The 19,602-nt window shown below is 40.9% G+C and overlaps 1 long non-coding RNA gene across 1 annotated transcript in view; it reads left to right on the forward strand.

Annotated features, from left to right (window-relative positions):
• The window catches only part of LOC133365599 (uncharacterized), a 41,259-nt gene extending 21,920 nt beyond the window's left edge, over positions 1-19,339 (forward strand). The window contains exons 2-3 of the long non-coding RNA XR_009758256.1: positions 11,010-11,124; positions 18,853-19,339. This is a non-coding gene — a long non-coding RNA (uncharacterized LOC133365599). The remainder of the gene's footprint in view (positions 1-11,009; positions 11,125-18,852) is intronic.
• The last annotated feature ends 263 nt before the right edge of the window (positions 19,340-19,602 follow it).

Consider the following 19,602-nt stretch of genomic DNA (forward strand, 5'->3'; position numbering starts at 1 on the left):
TGGAAGTGTGTGTATAATGAGTTCCACTTAAGGAGGTCCTCAGAACCTCAGAATGTTCCCTATCCTTCAGGTTCATTTGGTGGACATAGAGTCCCTCATATACAGAACTCATCATTGGATCACTCAACTTTTTCTTTCATTTTTCTTTATTTAAAAATTTAAGGTGAGCATGGTACATAGAGACAACTACAGGTTACACAGTAGCCTAGGTCTCACTCAAGCTGCGCTGGGCATGGCTACACTAGCATAGATGTTGCCACAACAATTGGACATGGCCCCAGGACCCCTTAAATAGGATCGGGATGGGCACTCTACATGCATGGGGATGATCTCTCAGATCTGAACTGGTCAAGCAAGCAGGTACTTCTATGGGTAGGATGTATTGCAGGCTCAACCTGTTTGCCACTAGGCAATGTGGGGATGATTCAGTAGGTAGTGAGCACTGGAGGCAAGGCAGAAGAGCACTTGTCCCCTCCGTCCGGCAGCTGGCTCTGATGCAGCCTATCATTCAGGGGAGGGGCTGTCACCTGTCAGATCACTAAGCCCTTTCCCCGACTCTCCATTCCTCCTTACAGACCACTGGGTTCCTGTCCAGGATCCCACTCCTCTTCATTGTCAGAGCTGCTCTGTCAAGAGTTCCCCATGGGGTTCATGACCCTCCTATGACTCTTTCAAAAATTTGCAAGTTTAAACTCACCACTGGGCATTCAGCCCAGACCTCCTTAATGGAGATTCTACCTTTTGTTTACAGTTTGCTTACTCCTAGGTCCACCTCCTTGCCTATCGTTTCACTCCCCAGTCATACCTCCACCTTTGTTTTTCTCCAGAATCCTCCAACTTCCCTTTTCCATGATTCACCTAGAAACACATTTCATCTTGTGGTCTCCTTGCATTCAATCCCAAAATGTAGCATTCCAAGCTGATATCCGGCTACTGAAGTCCTATCTATATTCCCAGAAGTGTATCTATAGTATACTCAACCATGCCCCCACACCTCCTTTCCAGGCCACCTGCAATCTCTTCCAGACAGTCCACGAGGGAAGCACAGAGGCCACCGCCCTCCAGCTATGGACATCTCTCCTTTCTTGTCATTATCTGGCAGGATAAGAGATAATGATCCTCCTTGATCACCCACCTGTAACAGATTTCTTCAGATCAGATCAGATAGATAGATAATTCCATTGTAGAAAGGTGGATAAATATAAACAATGGGTTGAATCCAACGGTGTTTTTCCATCAGAAGAAGCTTCTTCCAGTGGAGGAAGTTACTTTGGTCAGAAGAAGAAAGGCGGCTCCATCCAATTTAATAGAAATAAATTGATATCAGTGTTTTACATTGGTATTTGTCGTAATATTTATTGTGAAATGCACTAGAGCTTATTTTTAGCAACTATGAACTTAGCTCTTTGTAACTTGGATTACATTAGTTTGTCCATATGATGTAACCCCAGTCTTTATCAATGTGTATGCCCTGGGGTATGAACTGGAGGCACTTGAGGCCACCACCTTGCTGAAGCTAAAGAGGTCTGGGTTTGATCATTGCCTGGATCGGTGACCAACTAGAAACCATATGGGTTCCATGATGGAAGAAAGACAGAATATAAATGTAAGAAAAATAAAATATGTGGCCCTTGATGAAAAATTTGGATTTTAGTTTTTCTCCCTTTTACAATAAATTACTTCACAGCATCCACTGAGAACCTTGATTTTCCTCCTGTGATTCCAGGCAACCACATTTGCCATGCAACTGGGGCCACCTATACACTTAATATAGCAGTATCATGATGCATATTGCTAGCTGAAGTGGAAAAGGCATACACTTAATTTAGCTGAAACCATTATATGCCTTTCTGTAGCATACATCATGTTATTATGTCACATTCATTTTGCACTTTAAAAGTAAACGTCAGTCAAGCTGGGGATGGTTATGATTGTCCAGTTCTATGGCAGATTCATTCATTGTTACACTGAAAGCCAGAACTTATTTTCTTTTATGTGCCATCTCTCACCCTAACTTACCTCATAGGATTGTTGTGAGGATAAATTTGGGAAGTGAAGATCCATGTTTGTATGCTACCTTGAGTTCCTGGAGGAAAGCTGGGATATGAATGTAACAGAAAATAAATGTATGAAACTAAGGTTCACCTGGCTTGCTTGACAATGACTGCTAAAGTGTGGCCAGCTTGACATTATTGACTTCCATTTTCAAAGCCATAGGGCAACACCCCATTTTGGAAGTCACGAAAGCAAGTCTGTCTAACTGTATTATAATAAATTTCATTTATGTATGGCTTGCTATGAACCATTTTGAAGTGATTTCACAATACGCAACTGTATTGTGTATTTCTTGTCACCTAAATAACAACTTACTGTCTCTCTCTCTGTCCTTTCTGCTTTTCTTCTGCCTAGCCCATGACTATTCATTCACTTTTCAAGTATTGTGAAATGCTCTTGCGAAATTTCTCAGTTCCCAGTCAATCTACCTCTGACAGGTGAAAATTAGATATTATTTCTGAAACGGTCAATTTGAATCAGAATGAATGATGGAAAAGCTTTTCTGCAGTGGGATTCTCTGACTGGTTTTTCAAAAGCCCTACCTCTGTTAGACTTTTTGACTTGTAAGATCTTGATTGATGCAGGTGACTGTGTTGCATTCAGACATGATGAAGTAATAGCACACTGTCCCTTTGAGCACAATTCAGCTTCCAAACTCCCCCCTTCCTTTCTTCTCTCAGCTTAGACTAAATCCTCCTGAAGGCCTATGTTAGGGAATGCCACAAGGCAGCTGTACAGAACCCTGCTAATATACCAGTTATATTTTTAAGTGCTGTGTGGAGCCTGGACCCAGTAAGCAATGTTCAACAGGCAACAAAGTCACAAGAACTAGATGATTTCATCTTTCATCCAACATAAAGCTTAGTTTTTACCTATTGATTTACAGGACTCTAACTTGGGAGGTTCTTTTGGAGATTCTGCTGCTATGGAATAAATTCTTGTTTTTGTTTCATTGCACTCAGACAACCTGCCTGAATGCAGTTGAGGCTGGCCATCTGTCCCCTTGACTTTTGCTTGGAGAATTGCCATTGAGCTTTTAGTGCCCAGTGAACTAATGCATGTATGGATGCAAACAGTATGAGATTAAGAGCTTTTTTTCTTTTGTGTTTTGAATTCTAAGTGATCTGATTTACTAAGGATAAATAATTTCCCCCCACAGTAATGCTACTTTGCCTTTGGATTGGAACTACCTGCTCACCTTTGTTAGGTGCTTAAATGTTCACTGTGATATATACCACTAATAAATAGATATTTGGGCTTTACAAGTGGGATCTCTAACAAAAACCCTGCAGTGTGGAGGAGTGCTGTTCAGTCTTCCAGCAGCCAGCCATGCACTTTTTTGAGGATACTTCATCCCTTTCCCAACAAGTCAGTCAGTATTCTATACCCACAGACCATGCTCAATCTTCATTGAGCCGTTTTGGGGTCCTCTCCTCCTCAAAGTTTTTGCCCTTCTGCAAACCTTGGAATCCCCCTGAGTGTGGTAATAATTTTCCTCTTGTGCATGGTCATTTAGGCTACATAAGCATTCACTCTCAGAGAATAGGTATACTTTTAATATATAAGGTAGGAGAAAAAGAGGCACCTCCAAATGCCTTGAACATGGAATGAAGAGTATTAGTTAGGTGCAAGGTGAAGGTACAAAGATAATAGGATAGTACTTAGTCCACCTTCCTCACAAAATGTAAAATATTACTCTTGCCCCTACTCATCCTCTTTGAGAGAGACATTTTGATAGTTGCAAAGGAAAAAAAGAAACTAAAAAAAGCAGTTGTGCTAAACTGCAGTGTAAAAATTGAATATGTGTAAAATTCAGGATACTTTTTAGAAGGCAAGAATCTCCAGTTGCTGCTTCAGTCTGTAGGTAAATTTATTCAAAAAGGAAAACTTATGAGAATGCTTAGAGAAAGGGATTGCTGACAGCATCAGATCTATAGAACAAAAACAAATTGTTTTACGCTGAGGGAGTAATGTGCCAAATGCAAAAGGAATTGTATTCAAGTTATTCCCATTTTGAAATAACATTAAACATAGCCAAGAATATTGTCTTGTACTGACCACAGGGTATTATTACTGACTCCTAACATTGACTGAAGCAGTTGGCAAGTAGGATCAGGCTGAAGTTGCAGGACCTTGGATAGTTCCAAGCAAACTTGCTTTAATGCAAAAACAAAACATAAATTACTCTAATGAGGTCTGAAAACCAACTGGGATTTTTTTATGTCAGCCCACACTTCTAGAGCTCCACGCCCCCCCCCCTGAAAAAATAGAGAACCTTAAAGGGGCAGTCCTTTGTCATGGATCCTAGCGATCAATTCTTCCCTTGTGCATTGCCTTTGCTGATGAGCTACCACATTTTCATTATTATTATTTATTACATTTGTATACCGCCCCATAGCTGAAGCTCTCTGGGCGGTTTACAACAATTAAAAACATTAAAAACAAATATACAAATTTACAAATTTACAAATTTAAAAACACTTTAAAAATACAATTTAAAAATGCATGCTAAAATGCCTGAGAGAAAAGTCTTGACCTGGCACCGAAAAGATAACAGTGTTGGCGCCAGGAGCACCTCATCAGAAGAATCATTCCATAATTTGGGGGCCACCACTGAGAAAGCCCTCTCCCTTGTTGCCATCCTCCGAGCTTCCCTCAGAGTAGGCACCTGGAGCAGGGCCTTTGATGTTGAACGTAGTGTACGGGTGGGTTCGTGCCAGGAGGGGCGTTCCATCAGGTATTGTGGTCCCACGCCATGTAAGGCTTTATAGGTTAAAACCAGCACTTTGAATTGAGCTCGGAAACATACAGGCAGCCAATGCAAGCGGGCCAGAATCATTTTTATATATTCGAACCGTCTGGTCCCTGTTACCAATCTGGCTGCTGCATTTGCACAAGCTGTCCGAACCGACTTCAAAGGCAGCCCCATGTAGAGCGCATTACAGTAATCTAATTTGGAGGTTACCAGAGCATGCACAACTGAAGCCAGGTTATCCCTCTCCAGATAGGGATGTAGTTGGGCCACCAACCGAAGTTGGTAGAAGGCACTCCATGCCACCGAGGCTACCTGAGTCTCAAGTGACAGAGATGGTTCTAGGAGAACCCCCAAGCTATGAACCTGCACCTTCAGGGGGAGTGCAACCCCATCCAGGACAGGTTAGACATCCACCATCTGGTCAGAAGAACCACCCACTAGCAGCATCTCAGTCTCGTCTGCATGAAGCCCCCAGTATAAAATGGGGATCAGTTCTGGGAATCTGCGTCAGGGAGTTTTGACTTTGTGGGGGTGCCTATTTTGAGGGGAGGTCTCTGCCTAAAGAGGTTCCTTGGTGTCAGGGCTTGGGTCTTTATTTAGGTGATGAATACTGGTAGTTTTCCTGATCAAACTGGGTCTTCCTCCTCTGTGTCAAATCTTGCCTGCTGCCCTGGGATAGTTATTTATTTATTATTTTATTTTATTTATAAGATTTCTTACTCACCCTTCACTGAAAGGTCCCAGGGCGGGGTACAGCAATACAATTAGAAACAATGAGTAGAAGCATTTGTTTATCCAGACCTGTAGAATGTACATGGGTTTTAATATATTTTTAGATTATTGTTGATTTTAGTTGGCTTTTGAATGTTTTAAATACCTGTTTTAAATGGTCTTTTATGGATAATTTTAATGTTTTCTATTTCCTTTTGTAAACTGCTTTAAGGTTTTATTACAATCAAGTGATATATAATTTTTGTTAAATAAAGTAAATAAAGTGTGGAATAACACTTGCTTTGATGCAACATAATCTAACTTCTCTGCAAACAAATCAGGATGAATGCTCAATAAGCAGGTCATTTGGAAGGACTGATAGCCTCTTACCCAGGTAATACTTGCTCTATGATTATGATATCTTAGAAGGAGAGGGAGTCTCCCATCCACAAATTCCTCTCCTCCCCCCTGCCCAGTCTATGCCAAGCTGCCATTATCTACCTTTTCCTTGGAGGTAAAAGGGCATTGACCTGGCTGCCACCCAGGCAATTTGTGGCAGCAATGACCTGAATGATCTTTCTGGATGACTTATTTTCTTGGAGGTAGCTGCTGCAGGAAGTCGTTGCTGTCACAGATACTTCCACTTGGTCTTGGAGGTTTCTGGACTGTAAAAAGTAATAGTAGGGACAAATAGGTTATACTGTTAGTCATCTCCAAGCAGGCAGCAGCTAAATGGCAAAACACACAATTAGAGAACCCTTGAGGTATGGCATTTTCTGGCAGTAGCAGTAAGGGGGATTTGCAGATACACACACACAGACACACACAGACATCTTCCTATACTTACAAAATTGGCATCTCATGGACCACATCATTTTGGACACTTTATTCTGAGATACTGATAAGAAGTTTCTAATTTTCTTTTCCAATACTTGGACAACCTGATTATGAATATGTCTTTCTTTTTAATGTTTTTAGTGTCCTTAATATTTGTGCTATGATCTTTAGAGAAGGAAATCATATTCTAGTGTCTGGTTAGCAAAGAGCATTTGTACGTGTTTCTTTTCAGTTACCTTTTTAAAAAACCTATTTAACTGCTGCAGCATTGAGGTTCTGACCCTGGGTTGAGATCCATACAGGGAAATGCCACTTCCTAAACACTGCATGATTGTTTTCAGTGCATGCATGTAATCCTAGCTATCAAGCTACATGAGGAAGCATAGGGCCTGTTCATGTAAAAGTCACCCTGAACACTCTCAGAAGTTTTCCTTCCTGTCACAAAAGTCTTGTGTCTTTCTCTGTGGATTTATAGCAGTGACCTCTCCTTGTTGTAGCTGAATGTCATGTATAAGTATATGCTAGCTGGTACTGCACAGGCAATCAAATACTCTCACGTTGACAGAAGCAGAGGTAAATTGTTGCTCACTACGGAGATGGCTTGATTTCAATAGAAAAAGTAGCTATTTGGGGATTTAACATATTCTTTTATTAGCATTGTTGTATTCCTTGGGGAAGAATCTCTTCATTAAGTATCTGTAATAAACATTTAGAAACATTAATTAGTCAGAAAAGAGCCAGGCCTTATGTATTCACCATTTTGCTACTGCCTCCTCAATTCAGCACATCATTACTCAGAATTCACTTACCAAAGTTGTTTTCCTTTTCTCTGTGCTACTTGCAAACCCTGAACAATCTTGGTTCGAAACAACCTTCCTCCCTTGAATTGGGAGAACCAACACTGTATACATTACTGAAGATAAAATGCATCATTAGCCTATATGAGCTATTATGATGATTTATGAATTATTCTCCATACCTTTCCTAATTGGCATAACATTATTGTTCATTTTGATGGCTACAGCATGCTGAGCTCTTATTTATAGCCTGATTCATAATGATTCCTAGATCTTGAATACAAAACAGGCATTTGAAACTCAGTAGGGGCAATTTAGAGTGGGCAATGCTTCTGGGAGCAATTTAGAGTGAAGAAATCACGGCGGGAGGCACCGATCCCACACTTGTCCATCCCCAACTGTATCCTGTTAAAGCAGCTTGGGGTATGCATGTATTTCTGAATGAAAAAAAATATGAAGCCAAACACCCCTCTTTCAGTTCAGTTTTCATTCAATCTGAAATGAAACACATGCAGTAATGCATATGAATTTTGCTGCTTTGACTTATACTAATTTGGATGTATGTGTGGATTACCCTTCTTCTGTGGCAGCAGAGCTAGCAGAGCTGATTTCAGAACCCAGTTCTTACAGCAGCTATTTTAAATAATAAAGACACAAATTTATATTCCCAGAAATGCCCCAGCTGTTGCATTGCTCCATAGTATTTTGGGGAGGGGGTGATGGAGGCTGCTATTTTTTGTGGTGGTCACCATTTAATTTCACCACATGATTGAAAAGGTGGTCAATTCTTAAACCCACCTTACTTCCCTATCCTGCTGTCCTCTGGATGTTTTTGAGTTACAACCCCCATCAGCCCCAGGCAGAATGACCAAAAGTCAGAGATAACAGGAACTGTGGCCCAAAACATCTGGAGGACACCATATTGAGGAAGGTTGAATCTGATTCTATCAACTGTCCTCGAGCTGTTGATTTTCCATCCTGGAATCCAGGACTATAGCATGCTTTTAATATATGTTTTACAATCCAATCCAATTTCTTTGGCAGGCATTAAGTTGCCCACCTACTTCCTTTGGCATCCAAATAATTGTGTATAAGGATTAGATTTATTTTAATCATTTAAATCATGCCCCTGTTAACCTAAGATTATTAGGATCAAGTGGTTATTACCAACATTGACCCCGATTATCTTACCTTCTTTTTTGTTCCATTATGACAGAGCTAGGGTAACCTAGGCCAAATGCAGCCCTCCAGTCCTCTCTATCTGACCCTCAGGACTTTTCCTGGTTATACCGTCTTGCCAGGTCATACCTCTCCCAAACCCTGCGCCGCACCTTCCTGGAATGTGTCCTTGAACGGTAATGATGCCTCTTGCTTGCTTCGGTGGAGGATGGAAGGATGTGATTTTGGATGTGTAGAAACCTTTGACTTTTGTATGGCTGGGATATAGGCTACTGTACAAAGATAACAGTCACATCCATTGTTCCATCCACTTTTGCCTTGCCCACCACTGGCATGTGGCCCCTGAAAGGTTCCTCACAAAGAAATATGGCCCTTGGGCAGAAAAAGGATCCTGACTCCTGCATTATGAGAAAACAAACATTCCCCTCTCACCTCTTTATCCCTATGGAATGGCTCAGTGCACAGTGTTTGTTTCTGCATGCTTGTTAGCTTTCTTTTGCTCCCCATCAACTAATTTAATTGTTCTAGTTCAATAAGGTTGTAATATTGTATACTCCTTCATTGATTGATCATGTTCTGGACCTCAACGTTTGAAAAGCCCTCAAGATTTAATATGAATCAGTAAAGGTTGTTCAAATCATATATAAATGTATGAATATTTCAGCAGGGATTCTAGGTGATAATCATGAATTTAGCTGGAATTCATTAACAGAACTTATGCATATGTATGAGCAGCCAATGCTCCTGAATGTTGCCTGAATCTGTGCAAACATTTACCTGTGTTCTTCAGTACATCCAGAATCTCCAGAGACAAGGGAAGGGGAACACCACAATAAATTAGCAGAGGACAGAATATAATAATAACATGCTTATTGACAACACAACTGATGAAAGAAAGACTTTCAATAGCTTCCAAAATACCCCCTTTTGAATCCTACTGCATATCCGTTTGGGTTATATGATTAAAGGCAGAAAATCAATGTCTGTATGTTAGTGGCTAGCTCCTCATGCCTCATAAGAACAGGCCTGCTGGATCAAGCAAAAGGCCCGTCTAGTCCAGCATCCTGTTCTCCCAACGGCCAGCCAGATGCCTATAGGAAGTCCACAAGCAGAACCTGAGTGCAACAGCACTCTGCCCACTTGTGATTCCCAACAACTAGCATTCAGACGCATACTACCTCCAACAGTGGAGGTATAATATAACCATCATGGCTACTAGCCACTGGTAGTCTAATCCTCTATGAATTTGTCTAATCGTCTTTTAAACTCATCCAAGTTGGTGGCCATCAATACCTCTTATGGCAGACACACTGCCCATCCCTGCAGCTCCTCTGGTCCTGTTGCCTCTTTTTCTAAGCCCCAAATTAGAGTTGCCCAAGTTCTATCCCTCCTCTCCATTGAAGACCTCCTGCACCAACCTGCGGGAAAGGCAGTATGGTTGCCTTGGGCATTGCTGGGCAGTATGGTTGCTCAGAGGAGAGCCAGGGGATAGCTGGAAGTTAAGATGGACTGATCACACATAGATGGATACTTATCTCTTCCAAGTGGAAGCACTGCAGGTGCCTTTCATGCAAGGGAGGTAGACTGGGATCTTGGCCACTTGAATCTAAGATATGCTGGATCCTGGATGCTTCTCTTTCAAGTAAAAAACTTACTCATATTAGTCATGATGAACAAGACCCATTGATTTTAATGGGACTGAAGCATTTCTAGCTTAGTCAAGATCCAACCTATATGCTACTAATGAATTTGCATTGATGAAAGAGTAGTTATTTCAGGCATATGTAGGATCAAACTGTAGCTGTGAGGATCCCAGTTATGCTTCTGTCAGTTGAACTAACTAAGCAGGATCACTCCATACTACAGTATTTTGTTGCAGCCCCCACTTATTGTAAGCATTCTTATTTTTTACTGCGGGCAGCAACATAAGAAAAGTCTGCTAGATCAGTCCAATGGCCCATCTAGTCCAGCACCCTGTTCTCACAGCAGCCAAGCAGATGCCTGTAGGAAGCCCGAAATCAGGACCTGAGCACAAAGCTAACCAATACAATGAGATGTGGCTAGAACAGTGTTCACTGAATAAAAATAATTGTTTTTAATCTTTTGCCTCCTGAACAAGCGAAGAAATTCCTTATTTGTTTTTAGGGTTGGATCCAATGCTATTGCTCATGGAAACACTTCTGTCAGCAGAGAGGGGCGGAAAGCAATTTTCAGTGACCCCCCTCTGAACCTCTCCACAACACCCTAAATGTGCTCCAAGGTTTGGAGTCACCTCCATTGAGTAGATTTAGGTTTCAGGAGGGAGGCGGGACGGCTGAAAATGGCTTCTCTCTGTTCCGCTGACAGAAGATTTACTGTAAGCTGGTGGGCACTGATGGATGCAGCCTCAACATGGAATAAATAATATTTTCTCTTGTTAAGGAAGCAGAAGATAAAAATTCCATAATATTTAGCAGTTTCTATAGCCTGTAGGAAAATCTAATAGAATATAAAGCCTCTTCGAGTTGGCAACTTTAAAAAACCAACACACACAATTCAGTAGCAGCATTAGCAATATATACTACTGAAACCCATTGGTGTCTGTTTTCCCACAGTTTGCTTTCAAATAATGTTAATAAAATAAATACCGCTTTCCAGTGTCTATCCCTTCCTCCACTTCTCTCCCCTTCCTCTAGAAAACCACAGGGAAGGGGGAATGGAATGGAGTATCTGGCATGGCAAAGAAGGGATGGTCCAAGCCTCAGCCGAAGACACTCCTGCCATCCTGGGTCAAGGTGCCTAGTTTCCAAGGTGAGCCATGTTATTTTGGCAATAACAAATGACTAGTCATTTGTCGCTCTTTCATGTCACCCAAAACCAGCTGCCTAAGGAGCTCACCTCACTCTGCCTAATGCTAGGGCTGTGGTTAAGTAGCTGGAGCACTGAACAGAATCACTCCATACTGCAGTATTTTGTTGCAGTCCCCACTTATTGTAAGCATTCTTATTTTTAACAATTAGGGGAAGCAATAGGGGGGAAATTATAGTTCAGCAGTAGAGCATCTGCTCTGCATGCAGAAGACCCCAGGTTCAATCCCTGGCATTTCCAGAAAGGGCTTGGAGAGACCCCCGTCTGAAATCCTGCAGAGCCGCTGCCAGTCAGTGCAGGAAAATACTGAGCTGGATGGACTACTGGTCTGATTTAGTATAAGGCAGTTTTCTATGTCCCATTGTGTTTTTCACCGTTTCCCTTTGGTGACTGTCCAGACTTAGTCATAGAATGGACCCACTGAAGTCAACAGGACTTAGATTAGTCATGGCTAAGTCTGGAGCCAACCCATCGAGAGAATGCCTTGTAGCAACTAATGCCCATCTGTCCTTCAAGGGCTTGCATCAGTTTGCTATTAGCCCCTGGGAAAAGAGCCTGTGAATCAAATGTTATGGCTTTAACTGGTGTGTAACTGCCTCTTTCTGTGAACCATTTACATGCCTCCTGAATTCTGATTTGCACCAGAATTGGCAGTTTCTGACAAAGCATTGTTTTGTGAGACTTTAGGCCTGTGGCGGGGTGGGGTGGGGAGGGAAGCAGCCTTGTTAGCTTATTGAATAATTGGTCATGCTGTCAGTAGAGCCTTATTTAATATCAAAGCACAGGCTGTCTTTGGTGGATTCATAAGATAGCAATTTGTGACTATAGTCAAGGGGAAACTGCCAGATGCAATCTTTTTGGCTATATGTCTTGTGAAGCATAATGGATTTTAGAATGAAGTGTGAAAATAAAAGGGAAAACATTGGCCAACGAAAGGTCCTGCTATTTTTGTTTGCCAAAAAAGTAAAATTACATAATAACGTTCCTTAGGAACAATGATATATGCTTCCCTTCTCTCTAATGGCAACTGCTCAGTTGTGGTTATTTTCAAGCCCCTGCTTGGAACTCATGTTTTAGACACCCATCTCCAGCATGGTCCTTTTTCTGAACAGCTCAGTTGTAGGTTTTACTTGGTACTTTTAAAGTCTGGCATTGGGGAAGTTTTCACACAAAGCAATTGAGTTTGCCAGCAGACTTGAACACTGTTTGAATGAGAATGACACTCTCAGCGCTTGTACTTTATCATCTGTAGAAGTTAGAAAGTATCATTTCTCTGTTTCACACCAAACCCTAGTCATTTAAAGGATGGGGCAGGTCTGATTTATTCCTTGCCGAGTATAAGAAATGCCAAGATAGCTAGGCACAAATGAAGAGTCTAAAGGGAAAATACTTAGCTACCCTTTATTCTCAATTCATTTTCAAAAATAGCCATGGAAAATTGCTACATAAAAATCCAATCCGCAACCAGGATTGTCCAGGGCTTCTTTTCTGAAGGAACAACAGGATATAAATTTAATTAATAAATAAGATTGTTGTTGTTAGCGAACAAGTCAGCCTATCACATCTTTCATCATAGACAAGCCATGTAGCCTATCTTACTTTAAATAGTTTCTTCAGAATTCCGATTAAATCTCCTCTTTCAGTGAAAACTTCAGTGCTTGTGACCTCACCTTGAAGCAGATGATTTATACAACAAATTCAAATAGAGCTCCATTTTCCAGTCTCCAGCTTCCATCTGTATGGCTCCATCTGCACTACATATTTCAAGCAATTTTATACCACTTTAAACAGGCATGGCTTCCCCAAAGAATCCTGGGAACTATAGTTTGTTAAAGGTGTGGAGAGTTGCTAGGAGACCCCTATTCCCCCTCAGAGAGCCACAATTCCTAGAGTGGTTTGACAGTCAATCCCTCTTCCAAGGGCATTCTGAAATTGTAGCTCTATGAAGGGAATAACTCTCAGAACCCTTAACAAACCACAGTTCCCAGGATTCTTTGGAGGAAACCATGACCATTTAAAGTGATATGATACTACTTTAAATGTGTTGTGCAGATGGGGCCTATGTCTCTCTCCTTCCCCCACTCCCTAGTCCATTAAAATGATATTCAAAGTGTGCAAGTGTGCAACTTCAAAGCATACAAGGCCATCATTTGGGACCCTTCTGGCTAGAGTTACTATTTTTGTTATTGGAGCAGGGACAAAAAGGACACTTAACAAGTGAAGGTTTTGCTCCTGGAAAACGTGGGGAAAGTTTCACCTGCTGAATTCCTGCATGTCAGGTTTCCGTTAAAGGCACAGAATCAGCCCCAGCTGTAAACTCTAAGCCTGGCAAACTGGTGAAGATCCAGTTCCTTGGAGCTGGGCCACTTAACTGAACTCTCAGTTCCATATTTGTGGTTGTTTTAAAACAACATTATTTTTAATGGTAGCAAAGGGTACATGGATAGTAGCCTGTTTTGGAGGGGAAATACCCCTGTAAGATTGCTGTATTTTGCCCATTCTATCTACCTTGATGCATATAATCTCTCCTTGCATAATACTTATGCTTTAAACTGAATCACAAATAATCCCTGCCTCACCACCTTTCATCCTGGTTTATTTATTTATCTAATTGTATGGGAGACTGATAAATTGGGGTTCAGAAGCAAAAACTGATTCAACTGCCATTTTATAATATTACATCTAGAACCCCTATAGTAGAGATCAGAATCAGAACTGAAAACAAAATATACAATTTTTCATCTTCTTAAACGCGCGCGCGCACGCACACACACACACACACAGAGATTTATAATACCCTTTCATTAATGTATGCCCACAAGCTAGGGGGAAGAAAGTGCTGCATGCAGGTTTTTAATCTCTTCTGCTTTGTGTAGCAGGAGTTAATGTAGCTAATCCGTATTCAGCGAGATCCATTTTCTTATATAATCACTTCTGGCCTTTTTACATGGCATGCCACAGAGATTATTCTTTTCTTGGAGCAATTCTCAGAATTTGTAATGTGGAGATGTAATTTTGCCACCTCCACAAACTCCTGCTTCCTCAGTCCCACCTCATGGGCTTTAGTGCCAATAATTATGAATAATTTGCCCCAAAGTCTAGGAAATATTGCCAAAATGACTCCAGAATGGGCAATACAATACCTAGAAGATTACATCAAGGACAAGTCTTAAGAATTTTCTAACACATTGATCTTGCTTTTTTTGTTCAACTTTCTCTTGTTTGATGCTCCAGCACCATTATGAAAATTACATTGCAGTCCTGCTCAGAAATATGAGATCTGTACAGAAAAGCACAATAGAAAATGAATGAAATAAATATTTCAAATAAAAACAATCTTTAAACCAATAATTTGGAAGTCAAACAGCAATTAAGAAATCATACAGATCCTTTAAGAACTGCTAAAGAACTATGTTCTCAGGTGGACTTCTAAGATTAAAAATTGGAGACTTTGATTTGCAAAACTTTTGCTAATTCTTATAGAATTAACAGAGCAAGACAAACCCCACAGGGTTAAAGCCCCCCTTGCCGCACATCACAGTAGTTCTGATCCAGCTTCAAACCGCCACTGACTCAGCAATGGCCATTTGTTAACCAGAAAACAGCTGTGCAATTTATGTATTTATTTTATTTAACAATATTTAAATACTGCAAATAATTGATACACGTAATGTCTAGTTTGCCTCTGAGTTGAATGTGTCTTACTCCCTAGCCTGTGCATGGTTACTCAAAGGTAAGTCCCAGAGTTTGATGGGACTTATTCCCAGGAAAGCATAAGTACATTCCCATAAAGTATACTAAAATAAGTCCTATTGACTTCAGTGGGGCTTATTTCCCAGTAGGTGGGTTTGGGATTGTAGCCTATGAATAGGATTCCAGCCTTAAGGTAGGATTGCAAGAGACCCTTTGGTCTAGCCAAAATAAAGCAGTCATGAGATGCTCCCAGGAAATCAGTTGGGCTTAAAAGTGCTTGATTAGGCATGAGATCATGGCCAATATTTGTATTTTAGCGGGGTTACTCAGGGCTTAGTTTCATTTTGTAGTATTCTAGTTATATTTGCAGCTGTCAAGTGTTAGCACAGCTATATGGTTTCATTATGTACTATAATAAATCTCTGGGCAGAAATAGCAATGTTGTTACGTTCTAACAGCCATAAACAAAGTAATCCTCAGTCTTTCCCAGTGCAAACAGTATACAAAAGTATAACTTTGGCCCTGGGCTAGGCTTTCAGTGTAAGTGATGATATTAATAGAATCTACAGTAATAGAATATAACTAGTAGGGCTACACCAGCAGTAAGTTCTTGATAATACTGAGTATTAGATAGATTTTTGACTGCTGTGGAATTTGCAACCTTGTAAGTAACTCTGAAACTGCTGCCCTTGGGATCCTAAGGGTCTAGAGAGCATGATCATATTTATAACTGTCACCTCTGTACTCCCCTGCTCTAGGGATTCATTGACTCTGGAACAAACTGGATGTGACAAAAATATGTCTTTGCATCTGACCTGCAGGGCTTTTCAAGAATGCAAATAGCACTGTGGTTGGGGGGGCTAACAAATAATGATCAGAGCAGACACGGAGAGGGAATTTAACCCATTTGCCCCCTGCTGTGATCTGAAGGAAAAACCCTTCTCAATTTGCATTCGGGGGGTCCCCACTAGGGTTGCAGGTTCATGGCCTGAGACTGATCCTTTATCTTTAGAAGAGAAAGTCAGCCAAGTGCTCTTGCAACACTGTAAAACCTAGCAAACCTAGTCCCCACTGAAGCCAATGGGGGATTCATCCTTCCACAAGAAAATACAAACTTCAGAAAAGAGATTTCCCTCACGGAAGGAAAGGCTTAAATTCCTTCTCCATGCTTCTTCCAATCCTGTTAATTATCAGCCCCCCCTCTCCCAATTATGCGATGTGCATTTTAAAAATGCTAGGGTTTAGATGCATTTTAACACATTTATACTCTTCTGTATTCAAGGGGATTAAAAGTGCAATCCTATAATGTCTACTCAAAAGTAAGTCCCATTGAATTCAACAGGGCTTACTCCTAGGCAAATGCATTCGGATTGCAGCCTCAGCATTATTACAAAAAGGTTAAATATTTCAAATGGCTGTTGGGATTAGTTGGGTGTATAACATAAGAACATAAGAAGAGCCTGCTGGATCAGGCCAGTGGCCCATCTAGTCCAGCATCCTGTTCTCACAGTGGCCAACCAGGTGCCTGGGGGAAGCCCGCAAGCAGGACCCGAGTGCAAGAACACTCTCCCCTCCTGAGGCTTCCGGCAACTGGTTTTCAGAAGCATGCTGCCTCTGACTAGGGTGGCAGAGCACAGCCATCATGGCTAGTAGCCATTGATAGCCCTGTCCTCCATGAATTTGTCTAATCTTCTTTTAAAGCCATCCAAGCTGGTGGCCATTACTGCATCTTGTATATTATAGATTGCGAAGAAAAATTACTGTGGTGCACTAGAATGCTCAAGTATGAAATCCTGTATTATTATAAATGAACAGATATATTAATAGTTTTTTAGATCTAACCATAAAGGGAAGCAGCTGGACTCTCGTGAGCCATTAGGTGCATAAAACTGTCCTATGCGTACCAGACTTCACTCATTAGAGGACTGCCAATACAAGGGGTGGGTGATCACACATGGAACAGCAAAATAGTGGAGAGTGCCAGGCTGACTGCACCATTCCCCAATAGCTAAAAAAGGGCACACAGAGACATCAGATTCCAAATTCAAGTAACCAGTCACAAAAATATAAAATAACCACCTTGATTGTTTTGTAATGCAAACTAAGCCTGCTTCCTTTGTGACATGCTTTATCAGAAAGCTGCTACATCTTTCCCATGGAATACTTGCCAGTCTTTCCTGACTGTAAAGCGCTATGGACTCATTCACCACTTTTCGCAAACCTCTGGCTGGATTCTATCAACAAAGCATAGATGAACCTTTCAGCATTAGCCCACCTTACCTAGCTGTTTGTCATAATGAAGAAGCATTGTCATACCAACATGAAGCACAGAGCTGCCACTCCTTAAGCTCTCCCCATTCCTGATCTCTGACCCACACAGTTCATGTTGAACAGCTATAATAATGGCTATAATATTTATTTATTCATTTATTTATACTTATAGCTGGTCCTTCATCAAATGGTCCAAGGGCAGGACCATTTGAATTAGATACAGTATTAGATGCAGCATGTCTCTGAATACTAGTTGCTGGGGAATATGACTGGGAAAGTGATGATGTGCTCACCTCCTGCTTGTGGGCTTCCCATATGCATATAGTTGGCTACTGTCAGAACAGAACAGATATAAAAATAACATGTTCTGCCCTGCAGAAATATTATGGACAAGGCATCCCAGAGCCTCACTTTGTGCAAAATATATGCCTTTGGCCTTTTCCAGGAGGATTTTTATGATTAGTCACATAGTTGCCTCCCTTCCTTAGTCATAATTACGTCTTTTAAAAGCACACAACTGATTGGTGATGGTGCTATGTCTTGGGGAACAGTGTGATCATAACCTACTAGCTGAAGAGCAATGTCCTAGGAGAAATTTGAGCCCCTGAGCATGAAGTGCTCACAGGAGTACATTTGAACAGGTCTTCCAGCACAGAACACACAACTAGACTGCCTCCTTGAAACCCTCTTGAAAAAAGGAACCATCTATAACTTAGTTATTTTTTGTTGTAGAATTGTGTGAAATATGTAGGCATGATAGCCCCCGCCAAGTGTGTGAATGCTGCCAAATTTCAAAAGGATAGCTGAAGTGATATTCTTCAAAGAGCCACCTTTACAGTCTTGGTTGTTTAAAAAAGGATTAACTTGTTCTTGCCTATTTCATGGCCAATTTGTATGAAAATACAATACATAAGCAACATCTTCTTAAATAAGAAATCTGCCAAATGACAAATATGTTGTGCTAGGCATTTTTAAAGTTGATGGGGTGGGGGAGAAGAACTAAAAGGGATTTGCTTTCCTTTATCAGGTTTTGTGGACAATGGTTTTATTATGAACATGCCATATATCATAGAGCTACCATATATCATAGAGCTGCCATAGGAAAATAGCCTGCAAAATTTCAGAAGGATAGATGCAGGGGCTAGGGCAGCCTTTCCCAACCAGTGTGCCTCCAGATGTTGTTGGACCACAACTCCCATCAGCCTCAGCCAGCATTGCCAGTGGTCAGGAAAGATGGGAGTTGTGGTCCAACAACATCTGGAGGCACACTGGTTGGGAAAGGCTGGGCTAGGGAGTTATGGTGAATGAAAAAATAGATTTGAACTCATGTTCTGCTCAATTGGCACCAATATACAGATAGTAAGTTTTCCTGATTGCACAGGAGTGGATGGCACAAAAGTTGGAGAACATGAATGTCCAGCATCTTCCAAGCATGCACCACTAGCAGAAGTAGCATTAAAAAGAGAATAGACAAGAACTATGTGATACATTACTTCAACATCCCTTTTCCAAAGCACTGTCATTGGACAGACCTGGTAAAATCATTCCCTCTGATTAGAAACTAAACTTGTCAGTCACAAAAGAGCTCTCCTTCTCTCCCTCTCTCCACCGTAGTGTTTTCATTATATGACAAGTTTGGAGAGAAATATTTCAGTTTTTGCAAACACAATGTTGGCAAGTGTTTTTAAACATCTGAATCTGTTTCAGAAATCCCTGCTTCAGTTCAAGGACCTTCAGAGAGATCCTGCTGCAACTCGGAAAACCAATATATTTGTCCCAAAGTGGCCCTGATCCAGTTCTTGAACTGGGGTTTGTTCAAATATTTTGCACACCCATAATATATGATGGATTGATACAGCTGCCTGCATTCTTCAACTCTCTTTGGAGGCAGAGATATGAGCTTCACTGTTTCAAAATTTTACCGCTGCACCACTGGTGATAACTGTACCCAACCTCTGGAACTGCTTTGTGGAAGCCCATCTGGCTCCTTCACCTTTTCAGCATGCTGTGAAGACAATATTGTTTAATATTGTTTAGGCTTTTAAGAGTGTGATGAATTGAATATGTCCCAATGTTGCTTATTTGAATGTTCTCTCTGCAAGAGCTGCTCATTAGGATTTCTGCTGTTTCTATTATGATTTTTTTCCCACTACTGAGATATTTTAGTGCATTTTCATTTTTTAAATATTCTGTTAGCAGCCTTGGATGTCTAAGCAAAATAAAAGCAGAATGGGACTATTTTAATAAAATTAATGAATGAATGAACATTCCTGTAATTATCATTACTTTTTAGTGTACAAGACTGATTTGTGATTTGGATCAAGTAGTGAAGAGCCTTCACTAGGTTAAGTAGAGTATCTAATGAAGATGGAAAAAAGAAACTCCAATATATGATCTTCATTTCCCCCCCCCTTAAATTAAAGTCCAAGAATTGGGTGCATTACTGCATGGTTATAA

This window comes from Rhineura floridana, chromosome 10 (genome assembly GCF_030035675.1).
Source record: "Rhineura floridana isolate rRhiFlo1 chromosome 10, rRhiFlo1.hap2, whole genome shotgun sequence".
In the NCBI taxonomy this organism is placed as follows: Eukaryota; Metazoa; Chordata; class Lepidosauria; order Squamata; family Rhineuridae; genus Rhineura; species Rhineura floridana.